This window comes from Molossus molossus, unplaced genomic scaffold (genome assembly GCF_014108415.1).
Source record: "Molossus molossus isolate mMolMol1 unplaced genomic scaffold, mMolMol1.p scaffold_m16_p_11, whole genome shotgun sequence".
Classification (NCBI taxonomy): Eukaryota; Metazoa; Chordata; class Mammalia; order Chiroptera; family Molossidae; genus Molossus; species Molossus molossus.
Window position 1 is genome coordinate 78,070,792 of NW_023425346.1, and position 9,001 is coordinate 78,079,792.

Consider the following 9,001-nt stretch of genomic DNA (forward strand, 5'->3'; position numbering starts at 1 on the left):
ATTTAGAAAAGCACACTATAATGTATAAGGATAACACGTATGATTTCTGGATGATCATACTTTAGTGAGGCGCTGCCTGAAAACCAGTGACTGGAAAACAAAAATGATACAATGAAAAGCCAGAAATCTTGTAAAAGGCTGCTTCTTTTTGTAATGCTGTGGATAGTTGCCGTAAATGCTATTAATTTGTCAATAAGCATTAAATATGATAACCAAACATCTTTGTTTGAAAGACCAAAATTAAAATCCCAGATAAGGACACAATCCCAGATAAAGAAACAATACAAAATACATTGTGCCAGTGGTCAGTCAGCTAATTTGGCAGAGAGGGATTTGTTTCTGTTTTTGCTCCCTTAAAATACAATGATGAGAATACAGTTGATTTAATTTTTCCCCTTTAACTTTTCATAATGTTTCCAGGCTTTACAACTTGGCAAAGACAATTTGGGACAGATTTCTTTATTTTCTCCTCTGGCCTAAAATGAAAAACCCCCACTTTCCAAACTGTTACCACCGAAGAGTTTATTAAATGGCTGAAAAAGACAGCTGGTCCCACCATCTGTTAAAATTTTTCAGGGGCCAAATAAAACAGGTTACACCTTCAGCCATGCCAAGTCTTGCAATACCCCCTTCCTCTCACAGCCTGGGGAGGGCTAATCTGAATTTCACGCTCTGATTTTGCTATTGCTAATGCCTGGGCTGCTTATGTGCGCTCCTCCGTGTTGCTTATATTACCTCTCTCTTTTTTAGTTACAAAGCTATTCTCACATTTCAACCAAGCTTATTTGCAATCCATTACCTCGCACCTCTATGGTCTCTAAAGTTATAACCAGTAACCAGAAGGAAATCCACAGATACCTAATTAATTTCTGACTTTTCAAGCAAAAGGGGAGAGCCAACAGTATATTTCTGTTGTTTTGCAACCATTTTTCTATAAATGCTAATGGAGGTAATTCAAATTTTGGAACAAAGGTTTAGCTCACCACACATTGCAGGTGTGAAAGGGTTGAAACAAAAGACATGCTAACCCTAATGGTATTGCTTGTCATTAACAATTCTTTGATGTTCACACTGGAGCCTTCCTTTCATCTTTTAGTTTTTCAGCCATCTTTGTTAACACGCAGCTCAATTGAATCTTTTTTCCCCACCTCCCCTGGCCTTTAAAAACATCTGAAAAATGTTTATGCTAAGTTAGTTTCCACTGCATCTTTCAGTACCAAGGCAAAGTAAAATGAGCTAAAGCTTGTGAGGTTATTATTAAAACATCAGTAAGTTTCTATCATTAAGCTGAAGGGGAAGATCAATAAAAAAGGAGCACTTAATGTTACTTTAATAAGGATGAGTTTCCTGTAACGGGACCTGGGATTAACTTGAGCATCAGTGAAGTCGGCTTTACAATAAGGACGCTGCTGTAATGAGAAGAGTTTGACTTGCCTTTACCCAATTAAACACTTTGCAAATACTTTGAATGTACTTGATCTATTGTTTCCTGTTTTATTGAAAGCGTTCATGACAGAGCATATTTTAAGAATATTTGACTATAGCTTTTTCTTCTTTGTAGATCATTCTCTGGCATGCTGCCAAAGGCTTTCTAAGGCAGGTTTGCCTCTGTCTGTCCTTCTGTCCGTTTAGGATTGGGGAAGGAGGTGGTAAATGACAGGGAGTAGAACTGCAGCTTCAAGAAAAGTTTAACTTGCTTTGATGACAGCAAAATGTAGGGAACAGTCAACACTACATAATATACCGTCCTAAGCTATTCAGCAGCAGGATCTGCAACTAGAAGGGGGTGCAAAGTAGAATCATATGTTTCACACCAAAATGGTTCCATTGATTCTACTATTCATTAGTATGTTTTGCATTGTTTTGAATAAAACAGAAATGCTTATTAATTGTTTCTGAATTGATACTACGCCTTTCCTTCTAACTGCTGGAGGGGCACAACTATTTGTTTAACGAGTGAACTATTTAACCAGTGTAAGTGAGGAATTTCTCTGGACAGCTAATTTGTTTCCACTTGAGGACTCATTTTTTTGGCAAGTATTACTTTGAAGCTAGTTTAATATTAGTTCACAACTGTAATAAACGTGGCAACTCCCTCAGCCTTTATATATAGTTCAGCTCCAAATGTCAAATGCTAGGAAGCAGATAATAAGAAAAGATAAAATACAAATTAATGTTAACAATGTATCTATATTATGATTTTCCTTTCATATTATTTAATAATTCTTAGCATTTATATGATGCTTTTCATCTTCAAAGCACTTTACAAATGATAACTAATTAACCATGAGGTAATGAGGTCTGGATAATAATGCTGCAGTAAATTTTCTCTAGCTCAGATCATAAAGTAAAAACGGAGATGTACGTATGCATACATTTTTTTTTTTTAAATAGCATTTGGTGGTCTTAGAAATTTTGTGAGTCCAAGACTCAGGCAACTTATGTTCTATGTATAACTTAAGTCTCTGTAAAAAATCGTAGGCAATTCAGATGCTCATGAACTGTAAGGATTTTCTCCATCTGGCAGGTGGTTGGCAAACTTTCTTTCATCTTAGCTTGTCTGTTCTTACTCCTTGTTATTTTCACCTTGATCTCTCTTCTCTTATACAATACAGAGAAAGGTTCAAAGAAAAAGACATTCATTATTAGGTATTAGGGACAGACACTCATTTTGTTTTTCCCCTCAATTGTCCCATTTGTTTCTTTCCCAAAATATTCCCACATAGTTTTAGTTTGCAAACTACATGCTAGAACACTCATGCTATTTTACATCACTTGGTATGATGGTGCTGGCGCAAGTACATTTCGTTACTTTAGAATGTGTGTGTGCACTGTAGTCTGACTTTGTGTAAGGCTTAAATAATATAATCTTTTCAAAAGAAAACCATACTTTATTCAATATAAACTAATATCACCTAATATAAAATACTGTCATTTACTATAAAATGGACTCTGGTAAGGAAAATTAAGTCACTAATAAAAGCATTGTAGTTCATAGTAGAATTACCTTACACACTAATAAAAACACTACTTGATCAGAATGAATTGCTACACTCAGGCTCTGAGAGCAGGTCTTATTTCCCTGAACCCTTAATTTGGAAAAGCTACTAAATTTAATAAGACTCTTCTTCATGATAATTCAGAGGGAATTTTATTTGAGCTACTGAAAGTCCTCTATACTCTATTTGTTAAGGTGTTTACTTCTTTCTATGAGTTAATGGTATTGGGCTATGTCTACATATCTCAAACACAAGACTGACAAGTGGATGATTGAGTCTGGGTGCTCTGTCCTCCTGAGACTTGAGGAACATGTTGATGCTATTTGGAAAAAGGCAGATGATGACTGGTGTACAATAGACTACAGTGTCCAGATGATGAACTATATTTTTTTACTTTCAAAGTCTGATATTTTTGAAGTCCTGAACATCTAGTACCAGCCTGTATGTTTTCACAATAATAGTAAATTACCATGAGAATAATTAATTACTAAGATGTACTAAATCTGGTTCTATAAATCTGGTTCTCTATGGCCTCTTTAGCAAACCAGTGCCTGCTGACAGATTGTACATAAAATATACCATTATTATATGACTAGTTTCCCACAATGAAATGAATTATACACTTAACTTGCCATGACATAACTTGATCAACTGGAGCTTACAATATGCTGGTCCGGGAGAAGTTCTTCTATTATAAATCATGACCAGTCCCTGGCTTTCTATCCTTAAGCATTCCCTTAGATGGTGTGTCATCATGAGAGCTCTAGTTTCAGATGGGGATGGGGGAGGAGTCAGGAAGGAGAAACAAAACCAAAACCAATTCTTAATGTCAGTGACATCTACTTCCCTCCTTTTTTATTTGCAGGGGAAAAGAAGTTAAACCCAGTGAAGTTGAAAACTGAACCAAGTACTTTCATAGTATTCAATGAAATCTCTCAAATACTTCTGCACTAGCTTATTTTGCTTTTTTTGAGATAATCACCAACACATATAACAGAAAACTAACCTGGCCCAAAATGCATAAGTTAGCCTGCAATTAATTGTTAAGAATATTGCCTAAGCCTGGCTGGTGTGGCTCAGTGGTTGAGCATTGACCCATGCATCAAGAGGTCGCCGGTTCAATTTCCGATCGGGGCACATGCCCAGGTTGTGGGCTTAGTCTCCAGTGGGGCACATGCAGGAGGTGGCCAGTTGATGTTCTCTCTCATTGATGTTTCTGTCTTTCCCTCTCCCTTCTCCTCTCTCTAAAATCAATAAACTAAAAATATTTAAAAAAAAGAAAGAAAGAATATTGCCTAAGTGTCCACTGATAGATGAATGGATAGAAAAATATGGTACATATATAAAATGGAATATTACTCAGGCATAAAAAGAGTGACATCTTACTATTTGCAACAACATGGATGGACCTAGAGGGTATTATGCTAAGTGAAATAAGTCAGACAGAGAAAGACAGATACCATATGATTTCACTTACATGTGGAATCTAAAAAGCAAAGTAAATGAACAAACAAAACAGAAACAAACTCACAGATACAGAGAACAAATCAATGGTTGCCAGATGGGAGGAGTGTTGGGGGATTGGATAAAAGAGGTAAAGGGATTTTTCAAAGAAGTACAAATTGCAGTTACAGAATAGTCATGGGGAATATAATCAATAGTGTTGTAATGGCTATGTATGGTGTCAGCTGGATATTAGACTTACCAGTAGGATTGCCTCATAAGTTAATAAATATTTAACCACTATGTTGTATACCTGAAACTAATATAATATTGAATATCAACTGTAACTGGAAGAAAAAAAAGAAAGAATACTGCCAGAAATATACTACTAAGTCCTTAATAGAACTTTAGAATCTTGCAGTGTTCAGATGAGAATTGTTTCTTGTTATATTTAGCTTGTATCTATAAATATTTGGAAAATGATGTGAATTTGCTATTAGAAGAAAAGTTGTTGTCACCCAAACATAGTATACATATAGAAACTAAACATGTGAGACTAGAAATAGGTAATCGCAGAGACCTAGTATATGAATAGGTCTGATGATAGTTGATGGTACCATTCAAGAAAACGTCTAAATCTGTGAGTGAATGTGCGATGCTGGATTTCAGGACATAAAGTTTTGAAATTTCTTGGTGGTTCAGGAAAAGCCAAGGAAGTTCATGACTGAGGGTTCTTGAAACCTAGGTAATAGGCCCCAGGGAGAAGCTCAATGCCCTCACTTCACAGATGAGAAAACCATAGTTTTGAAGGCTCCTTACCTCTCCAGCCCCTTCAATCATGTTTTTCTCTCTCTCTTTTTTTTAAAGGTACTTGGTGAGCTGTTAAGCATTCCATGGTTATTGATCAATACTTGATTCATTAGATAGGATTGCCTCATGGGCTCATATCCCATAGTCCCATTTATATATTATAGTGTTAATCATTCAACTTAAAAAAAAAATGACCACAGAACCATATTACTAGGCTTCTTGACCAGGGATTCAGTGGGCAAAACCTATCTGGTCCCCGCCCCACTCCACACCCCCAAATGGTTTAAAAAAGTGATTAGAAAAAAATTTTCCTTCCATTTCTCTGAGTAACACTCTAGAGCAGGGGTTGGCAAACTTTTTCTGTAAAGGTCTAGATAGTAAATATTTTAGACTGTGGGCCATAAGGTTCTTGTCATAACGACCAAACACAGCTGTTGTAGTGTGAAAGCAGCCACGGACAACATACAAATGAGTGGGTGTGGCTGTCTGTCATTAAAACTGTATAAAAACAGGCTGTAGGCCAGTTGTGGTCCATAGGCTGTAGGTTGTCGGGGAGTGTTTTTCAGAGTTCGCCCGTTTCCCTTTACCCTTCCAGCCTTCCTTTTCCTGCCGCTCCTCGTGCTCCGTGCCCATAGCCGCCTTGCAGAACAGGCCAGACTTTCCTTGTTCATCAGTCCTCAACAAACTTATTTTTCCTGGCTCATTGTTTCAGGACCAGCGCTTAGAAGTTAACTCATTTGAGAAACTAATCACAACAAAAGTGTAGATTTTGACAATAATTTTATGTATTCTTCTTTGGGATAAAAGATGGCTCAGTTTGGTCTCCAAACAGAATGCTCACCACCATTTTCCCCATTACTTTGTTAATTTTCACGAAGAAAGCTGGAATTTATCTGAAAATCCCTGTCAAGGTTATTCCACACTGCCTCAAGAGCTCTAGTAATTTTATAAATTCCTAAACTAGTGTTTGTCTTTCAAGCTTCAAGTTTCTTCCCAACTCTGCTTCCATCGAGCCTTTGGTAATCTGGGCCTGCATTGAGGTCGCAGCTGTTACGTGGCAGTGTAGCATAGTGATTAAAGAGTCCTCTGAAGCCAAACCATCCAAGCTCACCTCCCTGCTCCACCAAATTGCTGGGTCTTGGGCATGTCACTGAACATTTACGTGCCTCAGTTTTCTGTAAAAATGCTATTAATGATGATAACATTTATCTAATAGGTTACTGTGAAGATTAGGAGCACTGGGGCAAAGCACAGGCTGGCTACATAATACGTACTCAATTGATGTTAGTTACATTATTCTCATATGAAAATTATATAAAAGCATCAGGATATTTTTTAATAAACTGTATTTTGATTCCTCTAGCCCCGGGCAGATTGTCTTTAACCACCAGTGTTCCTTAAAGGACAGTGGAATGCAGGCTGCTAGAAAGAGCATGGGTTAGGACTCTGGTTGCCTGGATTTGCATATTGCTCCTCCCTACTAGCTCTGTGACCATGGTCAGGTAACATAACCTTTCTAAGCTTCCAAGTTATGGTTTTACCTACTGAACATAGCTGGTGTGAAGATAATGTGGGGGAATGCCACTGAAATTGCATTAAATAAGTGCATTAAATATTTTAATTTCAATAATGGCTTTAGATGCTCTCAGATTGTATCTGTAATTATCTGTAGAGTTCTTGCAAGGCACTAGGTCTGGTACCAACATCTTATATATTGGGAGAGTTATTAGAAAAATATTTTTGGAAAGAATAACTTTCTAGGTAAGTTACCTATTCTGGGTACAAATGAGGCTGATCTTAGACAGTATGCCATCGCTGGGAAGCCTGATAGTTTGATACAGACGGAGAGCCCAGAATGTAGAATAAACTGACCTAGATACTTGTCTTTACTCTGTTACTGACTCACTGTATGACCCCTGGGCAAGTCACTGGACCTCTGCACTATCTTCCATAAAAGGAATAGATTGGCTGGAGTATTTTTTAAGTCATACTGTTCCAAAATAGAGCTATTATGTGTATAGGACAGTCATAGGTCATTTTTATGTCCTTAAAACTAGCCAGTGACAACCAACCATCCAATGTTGTCAAGTAAATGCTAATTGGTAGAAATATTTTTTGTTTTTAACATTGTAGGGTGAGTGGCAGTAAGACTTCTGTTGTTTTGAACAATACATAGCCTAGTAAAACCACAAGAGTGTGTGAATGGAGAAAATATTTTGGAGAGGAGGGAGAAAAGATGGCAGTGGGCAAGACCGGAGCAAGGGTGAGTGTGTGAGAGTGTGAGTGAGTGTGAGTGGATGCGAGTGTGAATAAGCAACCTCGAGCAGTGCGGAAATGTGGGGCAGAGGGTTCCTGTGCTATGGATGGGGAGCAGCGGGCTACAAGGGTAAGTGGCTTGTCAGGGCACTGCTCCATGCACAGCTGGAAGGTCCCGCCATTTTGGAAGATCCGCTGGTCTTCTCTGGGAGGAGGCAGCAGGAAGTGGATAGGGCGGAGTGACCTGAGTCCACCAGTGCACCTTGCACTGTCGACCAGTGGACGTCGCAATGTTAATGCAGACCAGCACGCAGAAGCAGCACTGTCAAGGTACCTGCTCAGGGAAGCAGCAACCAGCAGGGAGCTGAGCACAATCCTCAGCAGCAGTAGTGCCAGCTTGGGAGCCCAGCACCTTCCCGCACAGCAGCAGTGACTGGGTGGGAGTGGAGCCCCAACCCCAACAGCAGGTAAGGCTTGGGAGTTGAGACACATCCCCAGAAGGAGAGGCTTGGAAGTGGACATCCATCCCCAGGCAGCAGCAGCAGCGCAGAGCAGCAGCTGAGACCCATCCCCAGTAGCATCAGCAGAGGCTGATCAGGAGTGGTGTTCTAGCCCAAGCAGCAGCAAGGCTAGGCAGCCAAGACCCACCCCTGACAAATGCAGCAGCAGATTTGGAGTGGAGCTCCTCCCCCAGAAGCAGCTAAGTCCCAGGAGCTGAACATCCTCAGCCCCCAACAGCAGCAGAGGATTGGGAGCTGAGATCACCCCTTGGCAACAGCACCAGGAGCAGCAGCACAAACTGGGAGTTGACATTAGCCCTCAGCAGCAGCAGCAGTGACTGATCAGAAGCTAAACCCCACCAGGCAGCAGTGCACCTGAGCAGTGCATCAGCTGGACCGATGCACCCCAGTAGCATCTACCATGACAAACCAGTACAAGCCGCTAGCTGTCAGTCCTCCAGAACCCACAGCAAGCAAGAGGTGCCATGCACCAAAACAGTCTGGGAGGCACAGCAGACTTATTTTACACACACTGACTTGCCTACATGTCCCTACACATCTCATTGGACCTAGAACTACCAGACTGCTAAAATGGTGAGACAAAGAAACAACACCCAAATGAATGAAAAGGATGAATCACCAGAAAAGGAACTATAGGAAATGGAAACAAGGAATTTGTCAGATAAAGAATTCAAAGTAGCCCTGGCCAGTTTGGCTCAGTGGTTGGAGCATCAGCCTGCGGACCAGAGAGTCCTGGGTTTGGTTCCGGCTAGGGGAACATACCAAAAAAAAAAAAAACACAAGAATTCAAAGCAACGATTTTAAGGGTGTTCAAACAATTTAGTGAGAACTACAAGCAACTTAGAAGAATTATAAAGGGCTCAGTGGGAACTACATAGCATAAAAAAGAGGTAGAAACTATGAATAGAAATCAAGTGGAAATAAAGAATGACATAGCTGATATAAAAAATACCTTAGAAGGTCTCAATAGTA